General features: G+C 38.0%; 1 protein-coding gene across 10 annotated transcripts in view; it reads right to left on the minus strand.

Annotated features, from left to right (window-relative positions):
• Window positions 1–24,329, minus strand: part of NRG3 (neuregulin 3) — a 1,060,434-nt gene that overhangs the window by 259,968 nt on the left and 776,137 nt on the right. The gene's annotated exons all lie outside the window — the stretch shown is intronic.

Genomic DNA, 24,329 nt, shown 5'->3' on the forward strand with positions numbered 1-24,329 from the left:
GCATTACATTTTTGAATATGAAAAACAGATCTTAAAATGTTTAGAAGAAAATATAGCAGCAAGATATCTTTATGAACTTGGGCGAGGGAATAATTTATTGATAAAGACACACAAGAAAAGTATCACCATAATTAAAGAAATAAATTTGTAATTCTTATTACAAAACCGAAAGAAAACACCTCTGCACAATTAAAAGTCTACCAAAACAAAGTTGCAAAAGAAAGTCAAAAACAGTAAGAAGATCATTACAAAGCATATAACTAAACATTTTTTATGAATGCGTAAGTAACTCTTAAAAATCAGTAAGAAAGGAAAAAAATACAAATGTGTTAAATTCCTTTTAACAACGACGAACCATCCCCCAAATAACAAAACCCAAAACAATAATAAAAAATAAGAAGTGATATTCTTTAGTAACTGGAGAAATGAATATTAGAATGAGATGGCATTATACACCTAACATAGGTGTAAAAATAAATATTAAACGCTGGAAAGTCATGAGGAACAGTGCATAAATTGGTGCCACAATTTTGCAGAACAATATTAAAATAATATTAAGTATGCACATTTCCTATGACCCAGCAGCTCCATTGTGTGCTACATGCCCACAAAGGAATTCTCACACATGTGCAGAAAGGATGTGCAAGAATGTTAATGGTAGCATTTATTTTAACTGTGAAAATTAGAATTACCCCAAATGGCCATGAAATGTATATGTATACACAAACATAGACGGTTTGAAAATATAATGGAATATAAACCTATAGTAAAAGTGAGCAAACTACTTCTAGGTCAAGGTGCACAGAGTTCCTGCTTCAGAAGTCCCTGTGCTTGAAACTACTATTCATAATGGTTAAAACATAAAAAAATAAAAATCTAGAAGTAGTTTCTCATCTGAATGTCAGAAAGGTAACAAATCCAAAACATGAGTGGTTCTTCAGCTATGGACTCGTCAGGCTCAGGATCCAAGTGTGGGCACGGGATCTTCAACTCCTTAAGGAAGAGAGGGCTAAAAGTCATCTCACAGAACAGAAGAACAGAGTCAGTATTCCTGTTGCGACCAGAGGAGCTAGAGTATGTGGTTCAGCCCCTCCAAAGAAGAGCAGCTTTAAAAACTGCTGAAGAAAGGGGCGCCTGGGCAGCTCAGTCAGTTAAGCGTCGGACTTCAGTTCAGGTCATGATTTTGCAGTCAGTGAGTTTGAGTCCTGCATCCGGCTCTGTGCTGACAGCTCAGAGCCTGAAGCCTGCTTTGGATTCTGTGTCTCCCTCTCTCTCTGCCCCTACCCTACTTGTGCTCTGTCTCTCAAAAATAAATAAATGTAAAAACAAACAAACAAACAAACAAAAAAAAAACCCAACAACTGCTGAAGAGAAAAAGAAATGCTTGGGATAATAACTTTAGAGCGGCTCTATCCCACACAAGTGTCTGCAATAATGAAAAAGTGTCATCCTAAGGTACCCATTAGATACAATTAGTGCAATTGGGGAACTGCATTTTAACTTTAATATAATTTGGCTGATTGGAAATTAAATTTCAATTGTCACAAGTGGCAAATGGCTACCTGACCGGACAGTACCTCTCTAAATAATCGAAAAGCCTAGGGAGAAGACAGGATTGTGAACATGAAATGCATGAGCTGATTACAGACTTCTGCTGGTTCAGGGACTGAATCTGCTTATCTCTAGTATCCCAGACTTATAAGACCTGGTTCTGGACTGCCTGAATCCATGGGGTCTGACAAGCAACTGCCAACAGCCATATGGAGATAGACTGACATCAAGAAAATCAAGCAGGGAGGAGACCCTGGGTGGTTCCATCGGCTAAGCGTTGGACTCTTGGTTTCAGCTCAGTTCATGATCTCAAAGTTCATGAGACTGAGCCCCATGTCAGGCTCTGTGCTGACAGCACAGAGCCTGCTTGGAATTCTCTCTCTGTCCCTCTCCCTCTTGCTCTCTTTCTCTCTCTCTCTGAAAATAAATAAACATAAAAAAAAGAAGAGAAAAGGCAAACAGGGAGAGGAGAGGAAGAAGGCAGGAAGAGAGAGAAAACATGAAAAACAAAACAAAGCAACAACAAAAAAAACACAACCCCCTCATTAAAATGGGATTGAAAGCAAATACTAAAAGTAAATGAAGAACCTGAGTCCTATAAAAGTCATTAAGATTCATTCCAGAAAAAATAATTTTATGGAACCATTCAACATATGTTTTTAAAAGATGTTTAAAATCCTCAATGAGATAAATTAAATATTAAAGTAAAAAAATAAAATAGCATAAAAGAAAAGTACCCTCCCAAATTAACCCTCTTGTCTCACAAACAATAACCAACTAGGAATCATGGGAAAATAATAAATTAGAAAATACAGTAAATGGGGTACACATAGTGATACAATGAAAAAAAAAATTAGTAGATTGAAAGCTGGTCCTAGAAACCCACCCAGAAAGAAACCCAGAGGCACAGAGGAATAAATCATAGAAAAAAAATCATGCAGGACAGATGGGAAAGGCTGTAGCATATGCTTGAGAATCATTCCAGAGAAAAAGAACAGAATGAAAGAAAAGTAATACTTATAAAAATAATAACCGAGGAGTATCCAGATTAAAAGAAGATAGTTCTCCAATGAAAACAATACTGAAAGTACCCAAATATATAACTTCTAAAATAAAATCAAGCAAAGCACAGCTAGATGATACCTTATAGTAAAATCAAAGAGAATAAGGATAAAGAGAAAACTCTCAAACCCAAGCCGAGGCTGCATTAAGAAACTACTTCACCAAATGTGAACTCCTGAATTATTCTGATGGCTGCTTTGAGAAGGGAATGAAATGAATGGGAAACTTTCAAAAAGCTCTCCAATGTTTCTATTGTTTTATTTCATAAAAAGAACATGTAGTTAATATGCAAACAATTACATGATGAAAATGAGTGGTGAGTGCAAAGGTGTTAATGTTTTCTGAAATAGGTTTTATATGTATATTTAACATTTCAAATTTATATTTGGTTTTGCTTGGGTGTATATTTTGTTTTTCTGGTGAGCCACAGAATTGTGCTTTATTCTTCTTTAGAATTCCTGCAATTATACACTTCAGTTTTACCATCAACCATCGCACTTTAACACAAAGGATAATCAGAAAGTATTAACCATGCAAAAAATGTGACAGTGCTGACAGCCATCATAAGTTAACCAATATGACAGAATTTTACTAAATCTCCCTAATGCCAAAAAACTTGCTGCTGATGACCGATTTTAGAAAATCAGTAAACGGGTAAACATTTTTCAACAACTGAGGGGAAATCAATAGGTAATATATGTTTCAATTTTTTATTTAAATTCTAGTTAGTTAACATATAGTGTAATATTTTCAGGAGTAAAATTTAGTGATTCATCACTTACATATAACACCCAGTGATCAACACAAGTGCCCTCCTTAATACCCATCACCTATTTAAACCATCATCTCTACCCACCTCCCCTCCAGCAGTCCTCAGTTTGTTCTCTATGGTTAAGAGTCTCTTACGGTTTGCTTCCCTCTCTCCTATCTTCCTTCCCATATTTTCATCTGTTTTGTTTCTTAAATTCCACATATGAGTGAAATAATATGGTATTTGTTTTTTTCTTTGACTTATTTTGCTTAGCATAATACACTCTAGTTCCATCCATGTCATTGGAAATGGCAAAATTTCATTCTTTTTTGATGGCTGAGTGATACTACATTGTGTGTGTATGTGTGTGTGTGTATCACATCTTTTTTTTCTGTTTCAATTGTGTTAACATTTATTAATGTTTGAGAGACAGAGAGACAGAGCATGAATCGAGGAGGAGCAGTGAGAGAGAGAGACACGGAGTCTGAAACAGGCTCAGGCTCTGAGCTGTCAGCACAGAGCCTGACGCAGGGCTTGAACTCAACATACGTGAGACCATGACCTGGGCCGAAGTCGGATGTTTAACCAACTGAGCCACCCAGGCGCCCCTCACATCTTCTTAATCCATTCATCAGTGAATGGATATTTGGGCTCTTTCCACAGTTTGGCTATTGTTGATAATGCTGCTATAAACATTGGGATACATATGCCCCTTTGAATCTGTATTTTTGTATTCTTTGAGTAAATACCTAGTAGTGCAATTGCTGGGTCATAGGACAGTTTTATTTTTAACTTTTTGAGGAACCCCATACTGTTTTCCAGAGTGACTGCACCAGTTTGCCTTCCCACCAACAGTGTAAGAGGGTTCTCCTTTCTCCGCATCCTCGCCAATATCTGTTGTTTCCTGTGTTGTTAATTTTAGTCATTCTGACAGGTGTGAGGTAGTATCACTTAGCGATTTTGATTTGTATTCCCTGATGATGAGTGATGTTCAGCATTTTTCATGTGTCTGCTAGCCAGATGGATGTCTTCTTTAAAAAAAATACCTATTCATGTCTTCTGCCCATGATTGGGTGTTTAGAATAAAATATTCAGAAATAAATAAACCCAGAATACTCATATCATATCTAAATGGTTAGTTTTATAAGGCAGGATGCCATATGGAAAAATATAAAGAAAGTAAGTTTGTATGCCACCTATCAGCTGAGCACCAGCTCTACAAAATATAAATACTTGTCCAGGATGAAGACTCATGAGGAAGGAAAGGGGTTTATGCAGTAAAGAAAGAAAATGTTCAAGGGGCTTTAACTTTGTCGAGAATGTTTTCTTTTGTTAAAATACAAAAGGTTCTCAAGCAAATATTATTGATATTTATAAAGAATTACTTCATTCTGGAGACATAATCAACAAGGGCATGGAAACATTACATAAAATGATTTCAGTATTTAGAAATGTTAACTAGGCAATCATCTTAGAAGCTTTTCAAATTCCCCATGTCCCTCTGGAGATTTTAATACAATATTTTCGGGGAGGCAAGCTTTCTGTTGCCCTCACTGTCCACTGGCACTACTTAATGCTGCTACTCTAATGAGGTTCTATATAGCTGAAGACATCATCTCAAATCTCTGAAATACACCTACTTGTGGAATGCTGAGATCAACAGCTACAGACTGAGAAAAAGAAAAAAGGAAAGGAAAGAAAAGGAAAGGAAAGGAAAGGGAAAAGAAGAGAGAAAGGGAAAAGAAAAGAAAAGAGAAAAAAGAAAAGAGAATGGGGTTGGGGAGAAAGGTTGTCCCTGTTCACATTTGGAACTCCGGAGTCCAACAAAATCCTAAATATGAACATAGCCTTCCAGATTTTTATCAAGGTAGGAGGATTAATATTTTACTTAATAGCTTTAGGTTGAATAATAGCGTTCAGGTACTTTAACATATGGCTGGCTTCTATGGTTCCCCTGGGGTGGTCCCTAGAAAAAACAGGAGCAAAACTAGACACAAGCTCCATATAATGGTAGTTTGGAAGCCAACTGGCAGCCTACTTCTAGGAAAGTTGAATTTCACAAGCCAGTCTGGGACCCTGTCATGCAAATCCCAAAATAAGAAATGCTTCAACCTGGGATGGATCACTGGGTAGAGCTGGGTAGAACTGTCTTTTCTTTCATTCACCGTTCAAGTAGACTGTGGGGCTAAAGTTTATCTTCAAGGTTGCTTTGTTCTACCACAGATAACAAACCAACAGTATAGGCCCTCTTCAGCAGCACTGATTAATTCCATTGGAGAGCAGAGTTAGGTAAGGTTATAATGCTGGGAGAAAACACTGTGGAGCTTGGAATAAAGGAGGGAATGGAAGTGTAGGCAAAGGGGGAGGAATAAGCCAGGAATAAGCCAGTGGAACTACACGCACCTGTTCACTGACCTAGGTCTCACATGTAGAATCCCCTGGAGGGCTTGTTAAAACAGACTGCTGGGCACTCCAGAGAGCCTCAGATCAAGACCCTTACTATTCAAAGCAAGGTCCAAGAACCAGCAGCGTCAGCATTGTCTGGCATAAAATGCAGACTCTTGGCTACCACCCCAGCTCCTCTAATCAGACTCTGCATTTGAACAAGTTCCCCAGGTGATTCAAGTGCATGCAAAGCTTCAGAAGCTTCAGAAGCAGCAGCCCAAAGGGGCTTGTCATGTATTTATTGATCATGAAATTTAAATATCACGGAACCTGCCTCTCCCTTTACTATTGTTTTCTCCTCTATGTCAATTACGGTTTCCTCCACACTTGTTTTTCCAACAAACTAATTTAATATGCATTAGATTTTCAAAATGTTCTCTTCAAAGCCTGACACCTCTACTTACTTGTGAGCACTATTAATTTATTTTCATTTTGTATTATTTCTCTCATTCAGTGATTTGGGTGGGATGGGTCAAAGTAGATGCATGTGCTCAACCTGTCTTCTTGATGCAATATTCTGAGCATATTCTTTTATAAGCAACTATATAGTTGAATTATGAGTTGAGTCAGGCCTCACGTGTCAATATTTAACAATATTTGGATGCATGATCCTTTATGAATGAACAAGTTGTAAATACCACTGAAAATAACTGTGAAGTAACATTTGCAAAATCTCAGAACATGATAAAGCTGCCAATAGACTGGAGGTGGTCAGATATTCTTACTTCAAAAAGATGAAAACAGACATGCACAAATAAAACCAGGAGCATCATAATGTTAAAACTATAAGTATTCATTACAAAGCTCCCTCATGGATCGGAATCATAAGACAAGCCAAACTAATGCAATTTGGTAGCACAATTAGAGTAGCAAAACTAGAAGAATGACATAGAGTGCTTCTTGATTTTTAGCAGAGCATTTGATGTCCTTGTGGGCAAGATAGAAGGATATGATGAAGTCTGGATTTATAGATTTATAGTTAGTATAACCATCAACTGTCCCTCTAAAGTGCTGACTAATATCAGGTTGGACAGAAGCCTGGAGCAGCATGCTGAAGACTTAGACCTTGTACTTGTCCTTTACAACATTTATATTAGTGATTGGGATAAAAACCTGGATGATGTGTGGGGTTTTTTGGTTGGGGAATGCCATGAAAGCAATCTGAGAAAGAGCTAACATGATGGACAACACACTTCTCAAAGTTCAAACATATTCTCAGAAACTCAGAGTTTGAAAGGAAGGATCAAAAGATAGAAGTCGAAATTTCATAGGGATATTTTTTATCACACAAAATTAGAAAACCTCAATTATGTAAAGAGAGGATAAAGGATTCTTTTGAGGTAGAATTTTGTATGAAGAAAGGCTTAGGGTCCATTTAGGGCACATGATGTATAAACCCTAGAAATCTGTAGTGGTGGTGGAAGGAAGAAGTGGTAGGATTTACATACAGTTCCAGGTAGAGCCTAAAAAATTTCTTCCGTTGAACACAGATTGTGAGAAGGAGAGAAGTCATGGATGCTACTAAAGCTTTTTGCCTGAGCAACTGGAAGGATGTTGAAGTCATTCAAGGAGACGGTGCCTTGGCTCTGAATATTTCTCTGGAACGAGGGACCCCATTCAAGGAAGAAATCAAACTGTCCTCCCCCTGTACTGGGTATGAGTACTGAGGGATCCAAAAGAATATTAATGCAGAGAATTTATCAAGTCCATACTAGGAGCACGATTTTTTTTAAGTTTATTTATTTATTCTGAGAGAGACCCAGCATGAGTGGGGGAGGAGCAGAAAGAGAGGGAGAGAAAGAATCCCAAGCAGCCTCCCCACTGTCAGCATAGAGCCCGATGCAGGGCTTGAACCCATGAAGCCATGAGATCATGACCTGAGCTGAAACTAAGAGTCGGGTGCTTAATTGACTGAGCCACCCAGGCGCCCCTAAGAGCATGATAATTTTCAGGAAGGGTTATTCAAGGATCAGGATATTAGAATCCATGGCACAATCTATAAAGTATTCATTAACTTCTACCAGGTGAAATACATCGTCACCTGGCATTTGCAGTGTGACCCTCTCTTCAACACAGCACTGCTTTCTGTCCTACAGCTTGCTTCCTTCTCCTCTCCCCTCTCACAGCCAGGAACAGCCTCAATGTGTAACTCAGGCTGTGAGCACGGCCAGCAACCACGCTTCCCAAAAGGTCAGAACTCAGGGATTCCAATCCTAGCTCTATCACTAATCTTGTTTTGAGACTGGCCAAGTTTCTGAACTTCAGCTTACTGTGTTTATAAATGAGGACGATAACAACGCAATCCTGTAGGTTGAAATATTACATGGTAAAAAGAATGAGACATTTCTGCATTTAGTAGACACTCAAAATGTGTAGGCAAATATGAATCTTGAGTTGTTTTCTGCCACAGTTTTCAAGCTTAATCTCTGCAAATTGGGATGGACTGGATGGAACTAAACCTTGTTTTGAGCTATACGTTTTAAGGCATTTAGAATATATAAGGTGCTGTGTAAATATAAACAAGTAACGTCAACACTGCTACTGCCATTGCCAAGAAACTCACAATCCAAAGAAGATTGCTATAATTTTCTTATGTGTTTAGCATACTTTTGAAAATTTTCATCATCCAATGCACTTTACCGAAATGCTTTAAGAGCATTCAATTGGGCTTATAACTGGTGCTTTATTGCTTGATCATAGGGTTCTATCCATACATTCCTGAACTGATATTGATGCCCTTGATCTTTTGATTAATTTGGGCCTATCAATATGGAGCCAGCTGTTGGGATTTCAATAGGGCTCAAGTACAGACACGTAATTCTGATCAAGTTAGAGGCAGGAGTGTGACAGATATGTGCTGTGCATTTTGGTTAAAGTTTAAGGTAGGGAAAAAAAAATCCTGAAGAGTTATTTCATAGTCACTAACTTTACCAGTGGCAAAAGAGTGACTATACTCACAGATATGTATAAAGAATCTGCTAGGGAAGAGAAATTGAGTAGATTTCACCAATGGTAGAAAATTGTTATTAAATGACTCATACTAGCCTTCTTTCTGGTGGCTGGTAACTGTCCCAATGATTGGAATGTATCATTGTCAGAAATGTTATTTCTTTTGTATTTAGTTTATAAAATACGTTCACCTTTAATATAAAATATATTCACATTTATTACAACATACTGTTTCTGCTGTATTGTTTTCTCATATTTGCATTTAATTTAATTAACTCCTTACATTTCCCATTTTTATTACCCTCACTTTAAATAGTGGAGAGTAATACATTTTAAATTTTTTTAAATTTTTTTTAACGTTTGTTTATTTTTGAGACAGACAGAGACAGAGCATGAATGGGGGAGGGTCAGAGAGAGGGAGACACAGAATCTGAAACAGGCTCCAGGCTCTGAGCTGTCAGCACAGAGCCCGACGCGGGGCTCGAACTCACGGACCGTGAGATCATGACCTGAGCGGAAGTCGGCAGCTTAACCGACTGAGCCACCCAGGCGCCCCACATTTTAAAATTTTTAAATTGAGGCTCAGAAGGTAACTTGAACCCAGGTTCACCATTTTGGAAACAGAATTGCCTTTTCTTTTCTTTTCTTTTTTAAAATTTTTGTTAACCTTTATTTATTTTTGAGAGATAGAGAGAGACAGCGCAAGCAGGGAGGGACAGAGAGAGAGAGGGAGAAATAGAATCTGAAGCAGGCTCCAGGCTCTGAGCTTTCAGCACAGAGCCTGATGCAGGGCTCAAACCCATGAACATGAGATCATAACCTGAGCCAAAGTCGGATGCTTAAACCGACTGAGTCACCTAGGAGCCCCCAGAATTGCTTTTTCATGAGAATGGCTGAAGATAATGTGTTCTTCAGTGTCTGAGATCACTGATCCTATAGCTGTAAATTCAACCAAGTGATTTTTTTTAAATTTGCCAAACATTTTTTAAAAAATATTTGTAATGTTTGTATACTTTTGAGAGAGAGAAGGAGACAGAGCATGAGCAGTGGAGGGGCAGAGACAGAGGGAGACACAGAATCTGAAGCAGGCCCCAGGCTCTGAGCTGTCAGTGCAGAGCCCAATGCAAGGCTTGAACTCAACAACCGCGAGATCATGACCTGAGCCAAAGTCAGACGCTTAACTGACTGAGCCACCCAGGCACCCCTAATTTGCCAAACATTATTTATTCTGCTGCACTCCCTGCACAGGTCAAAACTACCTTTCAGGACACAGGATGTAGAAACAAAGAACACAGGAGATAATTTTGAAAAAAAAGAACAAATGTTCTGCCTACATATGGCTTATAAAGAAACTTTTATGACAAAACAGATGGTTTATAAAAAAGAAATGGTTTTCAAGCCCAGCTGACATTATACTAATTAGATGATCAGAAGGCACCCACCGAAAGTGATCTGATTGTGATACCAACGTTTATAAAACATCAGGCTTGCCTCCACCTCCCAACAGGTTCTGTCAAAACCTAGCTGAAATTTTTCTCTTCAAGTTGAAATTCTTTATTCTTAAAATAAAAGGCTGTGCCCTCTCTCCACTGCAGACTATCCGAGACATTCTTCCCTATGGGGAAAATGAAAATTCTTGGCTCATCAAAGTGACGCGTTAATAATCTTGGCAATAGTTCAGTTTAGTGTAGGTACTTTCCAAACTTCCACATCAAACTCTTTTCATATATCTAAGTCTCCTGGAGTGACATGCCTTATATGATTTTCAAGCTGCTTTTCTCAGGTAGAAAACTTCCAATATATTTCTCAGTCTAAGTTATAACCTAGATGAATCAATTTTCAGTGTGTGATCTAACTTGGGACTTTGATCAAAATGATTTTCACTTGCAATGTCTGTCAAGTGCTGAAAGCAGGTTCACATGGGCTGTAGCCAGCTGGACCTCCACAAGTGAAATACCATAGCCTTAATTGTACCTATCCAGCTGAATTTCTTCTTGACAGTGGACAAGCATGATGGAGTTACCCTGTTTCACCACGCATACCTTTCATCTCCTGTACTGTCCTTTTGTATCTGAATTGATGTATGCAACAAGCTATGCATTCTTAATGTATTTATTAGAAATCATGCCATGTATAACACCACACACACACATATACACATGTGTACCCCATACAAATACGTATACATGTTTAAAAGTCAGAAAATATCCATTTGTACAATATTGTATGCTGGGGAAGAATAATAAATGGATGGTGCCTTCTTCCTGGGGCCATGAAGATTGGGGAGAAGGTGCATATAAAGCATTAAACACAAAAGGATAGAATAAGTGAACAGAGAAACACCCCTCTACTTCAGGGAGTGGGGCATTTCCCCAGGAAAATTAGGGATGGATGCAATTTGCTAGGCTAAGTATTAGATGAAGGGAAAATTTTCAAAAAGGGAATTGCACAAGGGGTTAAGAAGGAAGGACAATCTAGCTTGACAATGAAGTAAGGATGTGTCTCCAATTTGGGGGCAAAAGTGGAGGGATGAAGATAATTTGGGGCTGCAGCTAGATTTAAGAGAGCTTTGAAAAACCTGAGCAAGAACAAGGTCCCTGATTATTAAAATTAATTCATTTCTTGATTGTACTTTCCTGTTTCCTTCCTTCCTTCCTTCCTTCCTTCCTTCCTTCCTTCCTTCCTTCCTCCCTCCCTCCCTTCCTTCAAAAAGCATTGACTGAGTACATAATACGGACTTGCTTGGGCTAGACACTCAATCATTTCAAGTTCAATACAAGTGTATCCTAATGATGTTTCAGGATCTTACTATAAAATTTTATCTATTGTCCTTGTGTTCAGATATGCATAGTCATATTCCAGGAAACTTGATTTGCCCTTGGCAAACCCACAGACTCTTCGTAAGACAAGATGTTACAAGAGTGGTATGGTCCAAACTTCATGTGATTCACCCATAGACAGAAATGTCTATGAGACCAACCTCTTTATTATTTTAATTTAAATACTATGTAATGCAACTATGGTAGAGTGAAAAGAGTACAGGTCATTGAGTCAAATGGGTTTGAGAAATACTGTGGAATTTGGAGCAATCTATTGAGTACTGTTATAAATAGTATTAATAGAAAACACATTGCATGCTTACTATGAAACAGGTACTTTCTATGCATTATCACTTGTTCTTCACAACCATCGCATGAGTTCCATACTTAAAGTAGATATTTATATGACCCTTTATTTACTCATTCATTCATTCATTCATTCTTTCATAAGATCTCCCATTTTACACATGAGGACACTGAGACTCTGAGAGTTTTAGGTTTACTTAGGGAACAGAACACGTGGGAGGTGGAACTAGGACTTATTTTTTTTTCAATACATGAAGTTTATTGTCAAATTGGTTTCCATACAACACCCAGTGCTCATCCCAAAAGGTGCCCTCCTCAATACCCATCACCCACCCTCCCCTCCCTCCCACCCCCCATCAACCCTCAGTTTGTTCTCAGTTTTTAACAGTCTCTTATGCTTTGGCTCTCTCCCACTCTAACCTCTTTTTTTTTTCTTTCCCCTCCCCCATGGATTTCTGTTAAGTTTCTCAGGATCCATATAAGAGTGAAACCATATGGTATCTGTCTTTCTCTGTATGGCTTATTTCACTTAGCATCACACTCTCCAGTTCCATCCATGTTGCTACAAAGGGCCATATTTCATTCTTTCTCATTGCCATGTAGTACTCCATTGTGTATATAAACCACAATTTTTTTATCTATTCATCAGTTGATGGACATTTAGGCTCTTTCCATAATTTGGCTATTGTTATGAGTGCTGCTATAAACATTGGGGTACAAGTGCCCCTATGCATCAGTACTCCTGTATCCCTTGGGTAAATTCCTAGCAGTGCTATTGCTGGGTCATAGGGTAGGTCTATTTTTAATTTTCTGAGGAACCTCCACACTGTTTTCCAGAGTGGCTGCACCAATTTGCATTCCCACCAACAGTGCAAGAGGGTTCCCATTTCTCCACATCCTCTCCAGCATCTATAGTCTCCTGATTTGTTCATTTTGGCCACTCTGACTGGCGTGAGGTGATATCTGAGTGTGGTTTTGATTTGTATTTCCCTGATGAGGAGCGACGTTGAGCATCGTTTCATGTGCCTGTTGGCCATCCGGATGTCTTCTTTACAGAAGTGTCTATTCATGTTTTCTGCCCATTTCTTCACTGGGTTATTTGTTTTTCGGGTGTGGAGTTTGGTGAGCTCCTTATAGATTTTGGATACTAGCCCTTTGTCCAATATGTCATTTGCAAATATCTCTTCCCATTCCGTTGGTTGCCTTTTGGTTTTGTTGGTTGTTTCCTTTGCTGTGCAGAAGCTTTTTATCTTCATAAGGTCCCAGAAGTTCATTTTTGCTTTTAATTCCCTTGCCTTTGGGGATGTGTCAAGTAAGAAATTGCTACAGCTGAGGTCAGAGAGGTCTTTTCCTGCTTTCTCCTCTAGGGTTGATGGTTTCCTGTCTCACATTCAGGTCCTTTATCCATCTTGAGTTTATTTTTGTGAATGGTGTGACAAAGTGGTCTAGTTTCAATCATCTGCATGTTGCTGTCCAGTTCTCCCAGCACCATTTGTTAAAGAGACTGTCTTTTTTCCATTGGATGTTCTTTCCTGCTTTGTCAATGATTAGTTGGCCATACGTTTGTGGGTCTAGTTCTGGGGTTTCTTGTCTATTCCACTGGTCTATGTATCTGTTTTTGTGCCAATACCATGCTGTCTTGATGATTACAGCTTTGTAGTAGAGGCTAAAGTCTGGAATTATGATGCCTCCTGCTTTGGTCTTCTTCAAAATTACTTTGGCTATTCGGCTATTTTGGCCTTCTGTGTTTTCATATGAATTTTAGAATTGCTTGTTCTAGTTTCGAGAAGAATGCTGGTGCAATTTTGATTGGGATTGCATTGAATGTGTAGATAGCTTTGGGTAGTATTGACATTTTGACAATATTTATTCTTCCAATCCATGAGCATGGAATGTTTTTCCATTTCTTTATATCTTCTTCAATTTCCTTCATAAGCTTTCTATAGTTTTCAGCATACAGATCTTTTACATCTTTGGTTAGATTTATTCCTAGGTATTTTATGTTTCTTGGTGCAATTGTGAATGGGATCAGTTTCTTTATTTGTCTTTCTGTTGCTTCATTATTAGTGTTAAGAATGCAACTGATTTCTGTACATTGATTTTGTATCCTGCAACTTTGCTGAATTCATGTATCAGTTCTAGCAGACTTTTGGTGGAGTCTATCGGGTTTTCCATGTATAATATCATGTCATCTGCAGGAACTAGGACTTAAATCTGATTCTGCCTGATGCCCAAACCCATTTTTGTTATACTTTATTTTAAACTAAGCTCTACACTCAACATGGGGCTTGAACTCACAACCTTGAGATAAAGAGTTACATACTCTACCAACTGAGTCTGCCATGTGCCCCCAAATCCATTTTCTCAATCACTATACTATGTCTCTACAAAATAATGTACATAAATGAAAATATTATTTCCTCCTACATTTGAAACATTATTGAAGTATTAACTGGCATGCAATGTTATATTTGTTTCAGGTGTACAACATATTCATTTCACAATACTATATATTATTACTCAATGCTCACCATGATAAGTGTAGTCACCACACAACATCATTACAATATTCCCTATGCTGTACTTTTCATCTCTGTAACTTATTTTAGAACTCAGAGTTTGTACCTCTTAATCTTTTTTGTTTTCACTGATTCACCCACGTACCTGCCCTGTGGCAACCACCACTTTGTTCTCTGTATTTAAGAGTCTATTTGTTCATTTGTTTGTTTTGTTTTTCAGAGTCCACATGTAAGTGAAATCTTGTGATGTTTGTCTGTCTATCTTACTTCACTTAGCATAATACTCTCTAGGTCCATTCATGTTGTTGCAAATCGCAAATTTTCCCACATTTTTACACTTTTAAAACTATATACTTGCAATTGTGAATTAATTCTTTCTCAGGCATTATTTAAACTTTCTAGATTTTTAAGGTATATATTACTGAGTAAACTTTTTCCCCACTAGATTCCCAGAGGTGATATATTAGCTCATACAACTTTCTTGCTTTTAAGGGGCCACTTCTCACACTAAAAGGTCTGACAATAACATTGTTCCCTTTTTGTTTTTCATGGTCAAACCAGCAAATTACATTGGTGCAGCTGACTTTTCCTGGTATTGTGCAAATGATATTTAAGGCAACGTTTCCAAAGTTCAAAAAAAAAAAAAAAATTTCAGCTGTACTATGCACCTAAATACTTTTGGGTTCTCCTTATATATGTTACAAGTAGGAATTGGGGGAAATACTTGAAACTGTCTAAAAGATAGCCATGGAAATATAATTCTGTATAGCTGAAAAATTGATTGCCCTTGATTAATTTGGCTGCTTGCAGTGTCAGATGGACTCTCCTTGCTGGTCCTCTGCCTTTCGTAAGATAAGGCAGGCATACTGCACCTACAACCCACTCAGCACTAGGCTGTCACAGCTCACAAAACTGCACACTGATCCAAAAAGGCAGATGCTGATGGTTCCCTGGAACTCAAGCCAATTATAGAGTGATGCATTACCAAGGACTGTCTGAAATCAGGTCTGAAGGTTCCTTTCCCTCCCTGTCCAATCCCTTCCGATCCCTTCCAATGACCAAGGGTCTTCTTTTCTCTGCTCCCTACCTCTTCCCACATATTTATGCTGCCAAACCAATTTAAGACTCATTAAAGTCCTTTTGAAAATGACAACATTCCACTTGCTGTTGGAATACCCATAAATTCAGGAGTTTGTTGATAATTTGACATTTTATTAATCCAGTGTTTGAATATTTTAGACAATATTAACATAAAATTGGGTGTAGTGTTTGTATATACCCTTTAGCTCTGGTAGTAGAAAATGAACAGGCATGATCTTCTCTTCTCTGAAGAGGGAGAGCCCATGAATGAACTTCCTGGGGGGTCACAACAAGATGGCTAGCTGCCTGGATTTTCTGGATGACAGCAAGACTACCTCAGGAACACAGACTTCTCCATAATTTTTTTATATGAACTTTCTTCAATTTGACAGCCTCTAGCAGTCTGGTTCTCTTAAGCGGGCTTTGGCTTGATTTTCTGGACTTAATCCTACTTTGTCATCCAACAACTGCAATCGTATTAAGATTGTGTTAGAGTTGTCACTTAATGTTGATTGGATTCAACAGAAAATAAAGTTAGTCATTACAAGCATCTATTTTATTGGATGTCCCTTAAAATAGAATTAATTTATATGAGAGTCAAAATATGGAATTGTTTTTTTATTTTCTCAGTTGATCCACATTTACTGAGGATTTACTATGTGTCAGCGCCTGATGGTTGGACCATAACTATTGAAGGTTTCAGCCTGGAAGAGGAAGTCACACATGTAAACAAACAAGCAGAATGAGATCAGCTGATGAAAGAACCTAATATATGTAAAGATAAAGTGGAAGGAATCCATAATTAAATTGCAGATAACGGCTTTTAAGTGATTGATTTACAATAGATCAGCAGTCAGACTGAACAAACCTATGTGCAATTTTAATTTAAAACGGTAAAATTCACTAAGAAAAAGCCAAGGCTCTCAGCTTGCTAGTTTTCTCTAGCCCAGGCAAAGTTGGATACACTTCTCTGTACATTCTCTCAAAGCTCCAGGCCTTTTGCTTATTTCTTGGCATTGTTTTCCCCACTTGGCTGAAAGTTCCCATAAGGTGGCATATGTCTGGCTCTGTCCTTGCTGCTAGCATCCCGCATCATGCCTATTGCGAGGACAGCCCTAGAAAATGCTGACCAAATCGTAGAAAAAGATATTTTTTGAGTCTAAGCATGGCTAGCTCTAGGAACTATGGGGATCAGTAAAAGAAGAAGTTATTATTTTTTTTTTCCAAGTGACTTCTGTGTGCATCATCCCTTCTGGGTTTGTTCCCCATTCTTTTCCTGTTTCCTAATTCACTTGAAGCAATTTCCTTTCATTCTAAGTAATTATGAATTACAAGGTCAGATAATATAACAATGTTAGATATATATTTTAAATATATGTGATAATATTCTTGTTATAAATTTGTCAATGACTCCTCTCTAAATAAAGGAGAAATTTTTGCCACTGTGATGGTCTACTGGGGAAAATACTTTGAGTCAAGCAGTCAAACAATACAAAGGAGAGCATGGCCTGGTCTGAGTTCTTGGGAACCCTGTCCGTGATTAAAAAATAATAATAAACTTGCACGGAAATTCTGGGAAGATAGCTCTAACGTTCGTGTTTCTTTTTCAGCAAAGTAATGATTCTCTGTTCTATCTGAAAATGCCGCACTTGGGAGAGGCAAATCAGGGATGTGAGGAGTGTGGTGTCAGCACACGAGGTAAGAGTTGATGATATAATGCAAACAGACAACTGTCAAGGTGGTTTAGTACATCGTTTCTCATCTTGGGCCACAGATGGAGGTGCTGACTCAAAAAGGCTCTGGAGGAAGCTTGCAGGTGAAGGCTTCAAGAGAGAGCCTCCCCCCACCCTCTATATTGCATAATGAGGCACTTCAAAATGACGTAAGTGAAGTTGTCATTTCCTAGATAAAATAAAATGGCAGTCACAGATCCAGGAAGGGTCAGAATGCATATTGTTTGGACAGCTCACAAAAATAGTGATTAAAAGCTCTATCCATTTAATGAAATGCCTTTCTTTTCCTCACTATAAAAATAAGCAACACTATAGCAGAAAATTTGGAAAATGAAGAGTAGAAAGAAAAATGGGAAAACCTATTCTCCAGGAGCAATCGCTGTTAAAACTTACAGAAATATACTTCTGACCCTTTATCTACACGGGTTTTTAAAACTATATTTTAGAAATTATATGTGCGTGTATACCCACATACACACACATATATAGTTGTATCCAGCTGTTTCCTGGTAATAACACACGCAGTTTCCATACTAGTACACTGTATCACTATGTGTTATTATATATAACCTTTCTACAAATATGGCTCCTCTGTGTTTTGTCAATCTTTTTGTTTTATACATCACACTGAAATTTACATTTTAGTGCATATTTTTCTATTTTCTTCAAATATCAAAAATAAAATTACTCACCAGCAAAAAACTACAGGGTATACTAAATAATTATGAATAACTAGGCCAGATGATAGAACCACCTTAAATATATACAAATACTACCAGGAAGGACCTCTCTTTGACTCACAGTCTCACAAAGTACTGCATACTTTCCCCCCTCAATTCCATATATAGTGGTATAATTTAAAAAATGCTGAACTATGGGGGTGCCTGGGTGGCTCAGTCGGTTGAGCGTCTGACTTCAGCTCAGGTCATGATCTCACATTTCATGGGTTTGAGCCCCCCGTCAGGCTCTGTGCTGACAGCTCAGAGCCTGGAGCTGCTTCAGATTCAGTGTCTCCCTCTCTGTCTGCCCCTCCCCCACTTGTGCTCCACCTCTTTCTCTCTCTCAAAAATAAAAATAAACATAAAAATATTTTTAAAATGCTGAACTACAGGCTTGTAAGTCCGATTTTCTAGACCTAGGTCTTCTTTTTGCCAAGAGATGGTAGTCAAGTCATACACATTCCTGATAATCCCGTTTTCTCAGAAACTGTAAAAATAATCATTGTCCTCATAATCATTAGAAGTGTATATGAACTAGCTGTATGTGCTGTTTTTTAAAGCTGATAATGATTCTCATTCCTAGCAATTCTAATTCAGGTGAATAATAAGCCAGGACATGTAACGTACTAGAAAACTCTTATTTTAGGGGGGGTATTATAGTGCACGGGAAGGAGCATGAGGGCAACAAAGTGCCCCAGATTGGAATCCCTACTCGATCATATGGTTGTGTGCCTTTGCAAGGTACTTGATACTCTAGACTTCAGCTCCTCATCACAGAGAAGGATCATAATATTTCTTTGATAGCTTTGTGTGAGAACTGAATAGGACAGTGTGTGTATTGCACTTGGAATACGTCCTGACACTTTCTACGAGAACGCTGTACATTTCATCTTTTCTCTTAAGGTGATTCATATTTTGAAATAGGCACGGGAGAGAGACGAAGAAAATGGAGAGATCATTGTCTCCCACAAAACCCAGAGAGATTTACTAAGATCCTGTTGTGTATCCACTTATGCCTCTGGCCTGGTCTTAATAACCCAAATGATGAGTCTTGGCCTCATAACTCTAGATGGAGCCTGCATTTAGAGTAAGATACAAGAGCTTGTCAGCAGCCAGGATTGGGATCTGGAATGCATCACAAGTGTGTATGCTGGGGTAAGGGGATACTAGCCAGAGAAAACCAAATAAAGGTAATAACTAACTTTAGAACAAGAAGACAGTATTTCAGTGGAAACAAGGGCATAAGGCAAGAGTTAGGATCAGGGCCCAAGAGCCCATCACTGGTCTTACTACCCCTTCACATAGGTCTTGGCATTATGAAGCTATTTTCCTAGGTGGGTGGAGTAGGAGACCAAAATCTTCTTGTACCTTCATGAAAGGACTGTTTAAAAACCAGCTGGGGTTTTTTTTTTTTTTTTTTTTTAAGTTAAGTTGATCACGTCTTTTGTTCCCAGGAATCTTAATTCAGATGAATAATAAGGCCAGTATCAGATAAGGGGAAAGAGAAAGAGAAGAGGAAGGAGAGGGAGAGGGGGAGAAAGTAAAGCAAAGAGATACACTGAAAGAAAGAGAATGAATGAGCAGGGACTCTCAGAAAGAGATTGGCACTGAAATTGCAGTGGGGATTTAAGAGCTCTATTTTGACATCATTTTTCAAATAACTAAGTAAATAGAATAAATACAATAAAACATGGCAGATAACAAAATATTGAAGGTAAAGTAAGAAATTTGTGTTTCAGATGATAACAACTTTTCAGACGGTACAGTGAGATTGGGAGAGCAGGTCAGCCACATAAAGGCAGTGAGATGGGATGCTGTCGGTTTCACTTCAGCACAGATTCTGGAAGTCTTCTCTTTTTTTATATCAATGAAAGTTTGTTCAATTCATATTATGAAAGAATAAATAGAACTGTGACTTCTGCTTTATACTATGTGATTGATGCTTTCTCTGATATTTTTGATGGTCATACTTTTGCAAGGGGAGAACATGGAAACTACTACCTCTCCCTTCGCCATCTTCATGTTGTCAATTTATGAAGCTTAGGTGATGCTGATGGGGAGGCATTCCTCACCCATCCAAGCAGAGAGAATGGGCACCAATTGATTCTGGAGTTAAGATTCCCTAATGTTCCCTCAAAACGAAAAAAAAAATGTGGGCAATATTAAGTCAAATAAAACACTATTGAAATCTAAATTTTCTCTAAATATAAGAAACTCCACTCCCATGTACATGATTTGTTCTAGGACATTCTACTGTACAGCTGACCCTTTCTATCTGACACAGCAGATCATTATGCTTACATAATAGAGAATTGGATTATGAAATTGAAGACACCACATGGAGTAAAATCCTGCTATATGGACTAATGCTTCATGCAGCAATAACAAACAGGAAAATGGTCATCATGAAACAGTTTTAAGATAGGGCAACCTCTTGGGGTTCAGGCTGTCACCTTTGTTTGTCTAAGTTGGCCAAGTATCATGGGAAAATGTTGACAAGCAAGTATGAAGAAACGTTAAATAAGATGTACAATCTACCACAGCCTTAAAATCTTTGGTAAAGATGTCTAGTGCTCACCCATATCTGCTTTTGCTCCCCTTTCTTCACTCGCTGTCCTTCCCTTTTCCCTTCCAGTTAAATCAGACCATTGTTCCAGTCAATGAAATATAACTGGGGTGGCATGTGTTACTTCAGCTTGATGCAATGAAAACCTGCATCAACCCTCCAATATTCTCTTCCAAAATCTGCCCTGGAGTATCACTCAACCCACATGAAAATTATAAGCGTAACTTAAATGTTATTTGTGTTAGGCTGTCGTGATTGGTGGGGAGCTTTTTTGTTACTGAAGCGTAACCTATCCTATCACAGGTGCTCATCTGAGACTTTACTTGTAATTCCTGAGCATCTGGTGAGCTGTCACACCCATCACTAACAGTGGTTCCTTTTTTACTGATAGTAGTTCCAATGGTAGTTGAGTCTCTTAAGCATTCCAAATGGGATCAAACTTATATGCATTAACTGATTAATGAAAACCAGTCTAAGTTTATTCTGCCCTGGGGTGCATAGTGCAGGAGAAAATTCATTGTCTCCCCAGATCGCAATTGTTTTTATGAACATATATTACATACCTGCATACATAGCAGCATGCACATGATAGTTCTTTCTCACATATCCCAGGAAATTCTTGAAGATATTTTTTGACTTCCTTTAATTGTTTTCCTCCTAAAGAATCAAGCTATAAATATGATGGCGAACCATATGAAATTGCCAACATTTGACCAGTTTTGATCAAGAATGTTAAAAGGTGCCTTCGGGTATTTTCTTTATTTTCAAGAATAAATCATTTTATTTTACCAAAGCAGGTTGGATTCCTTCTTAAACATCATAAACATTCTCTTTGCTAAAGGGAGAACTGAGAGTATTTTAAAAGATCAGGGATTCAGACACACAAATTAGAGTAGTGTAGTTAGGGGGCTCTTTCTCTCTGTTTATCTGTGGAAAATTGCACTGGGGCTTTTACATGCTTAAACAACTTCCAAGTCTATCAGTAGCAGAAATCAATCTATAATATCAAATAACAAAAAGTGTATGGAAATTACATCTAAAATTACTGAGGCTATGTTTTCATTTCTCACTAAAAAAGACTTATGGATTAGTTCTAAGTGAATGCCATTCTAAATCACTTGATTTATAAACCTGCTACTTAATAAAATTCTAATTTATATGCAGAAATTTATTTCTTAGGAAATAAATATTATTGTGATTCAGGAAACTGAAATTAGCTCATTAATTGGAAGTATTCAGTGAATCCTTTCTAAGTGAATGACCAACAACCACAGAAGTGATTTTCTATAAATAATTTTGGCCCTAAGGATCCTCAAAAATATTTGTTAACTAAAAAAAAAGAATTATTAAAGAAAAATCTATAGTATAAAACATTAATTAAACAATAACCAGTCTGACTATACCACCAACTCTCAGCGTTTCCTAGAATAGAAAATTGCAATGATTCTCCATTCAAAGCACTTTGACAGATACTGACTGAGCACCTACTACCTACCAAGCACCACGAGAAGCTTTAAGAGGAACATGGATAAATAATAAATACTTCACTGAGCTCAAGTCTAGGTGACAAGTTAAACATATATGTACAGAACTATGGTATACTTCAATAAGTGCTAAAATACAAATATGTTCAAGGACACTGGATACATGTGTAGGGGAGTGAATAATTATGCCTGGGGAAAGATACAATGAGTTGCATTTTATCTGTATCTTAAATACTCTGTAGGAGTCCACAAGTGCACTCAAGAGATAGAGGATCAGAGGAGGAACATACATGGTTGATGATTTGAGTGATGAATATGCATGGAGAGTTTGATGATGTATGTTGTTGTTGGGTGTGGCTGCAATGTGAGCTGCATGGTTAGAAAAGAATGACTGAAAATTAGTTTAGAAAAATCACTTGTGGGGCACCTGGGTGGCTCAGTTGGTTACGCATCCGACTTCGGCTCAGGTCATGATCTCGCATTTGTGAGTTCGAGCCCTGTGTCGGGCTCTGTGCTGACAGCTCAGAGCCTGAAGCCTGCTTTGGATTCTGTGTTTCCCTCCCTCGAGGTTCCTCCCCTCATGCTCTCTCTCTCTCAAAAATAAATACACGTTAAAATTTTTTTTAAATAATAAAAAAAAATCACAAAAGAAATAACTTGAAATTTAGCTGAAAGCACTGGAGACTGAAAAATCCAGAGTAGGGGAATAAAAAAGATTGGATTTGGGGAGATTGCTGAATGGCTGGTGAGATGAATTAAAGCTGTGGAGATTTGTTCCCCAGACTCATTCTTTTCTAATGGATATCTTATTCCCTCCCCCTCCTTACCTGATATTAATCCTTTAATTCATCAGTGCACCCTCTTCCCCACATACATCCACAGACATATATCAATGCTCAACTGGATTCCTGCCTTCTTATCTTTGCTTTCAAAACTTCCTTGCCTGCAGCACCCCTTCTCCGTCTTTCCAAACTATGACCACTCTTCAGGATTTATTCCATTTTGACTTTGGACCCCAAAAAACAACAGCAACAACAACAAAAACCAGAATCACAGGAATCTACTGAAAGAACAGATTTATATTATGAATATTTTAAATCTGATCATCTCGAAACCTAGAGAAGAGCTGTCACAATACTAAAGAGATTTGACGTATTCCTGATGGTCGAGGAAACAAAGATGGCATAAAGAATAATTACAAGCAGGAATAAAGTGACATGGAAATGTTAATTGGGCATCCAGTAGCATCCACATGGCTCTCCTTGCCTTGTAGAGAAAAATATAAAAGCTGACAGCCAAATAGCTGCCTGCTGAGTAAAAGCACAGAACTTGGTAAGACTCAATGTGAACCAGGGCAAAGTACGTTTTGAAGCCCATTAAGCCTCAGGAGGACTATAAGTAAAGAAGTCTTAAGATGAATCCTAAGTGGTTAATGAGGCCAATGTCTCAATTGACCTAAGATGGCTGCTCCAGAGGGCATGATGGTTTACTTACTGAGATAGAAGCTTGTCAGCAAGAATGCTGAATTGATTCTACCTGTGTTTCTTTAACATGAAGTCATAGGGCTCCAAGTGTTTGGTTCTCTGGGAACTCCAAGAATAAGTCTCATGCCCATTAGTCATTATTCACTGACATTTACATCTCTGAGCCAGCTTCACTTACTGTTCTCTTCAGGGCCAAAATATTTACTTCTTTCATAAACCCAGGGCGAATATGCATTGATCAGATTTTAGGGGTTTTGTCAACCCAGTTGAAAGGTCATGTTACTCTGAGGAAAATGAATAAAAGTATGGCTAGGATGCAAACACAGACATATTGAATCTTGAGTGACTGCATTGAGTCACATATATGTATTACTGACATCCCTGGAATGGATAATAATAGATAATAGTTTTGGGAAATTCTCAATTGCTAAATGTTTTACATTTTTAATTCTATATCATTTAATTTTCAGAAGACCCTATGTGGTCATCACCATCATTACCCCATGTAGCTGTCTCAGAAGACTGTTATGGGAGTTAGATAAAACGTAAGTCTGATAGGACCATGAGTAGAATAAAGTTAGTATTCATAAATATAAGTTGTTGTTATAGTTGTGAACACTGCTATTTTCCAGATGTAGAAGCAGAGATGCCTGCCTTTAGGACTCTCATGGTTTAGAAGGGTACACAGACATGCACAGGCACATGTACAGGTACATTTGGACAGTGATAGAAACACATTCAATGCACAGTGGCATGATGTAGGAGGACTGGTCAGCCAAGAGTGAAGCACAGTATTTGTTAAATATTTTGAGTAGTATCTGCTAGACAGCAATAGCACCATAAATATGAGCTATGGTGGTA

Source organism: Panthera onca, chromosome D2 (assembly GCF_046562875.1).
Source record: "Panthera onca isolate mPanOnc1 chromosome D2, mPanOnc1 haplotype 2, whole genome shotgun sequence".
NCBI classification, from domain to species: Eukaryota; Metazoa; Chordata; class Mammalia; order Carnivora; family Felidae; genus Panthera; species Panthera onca.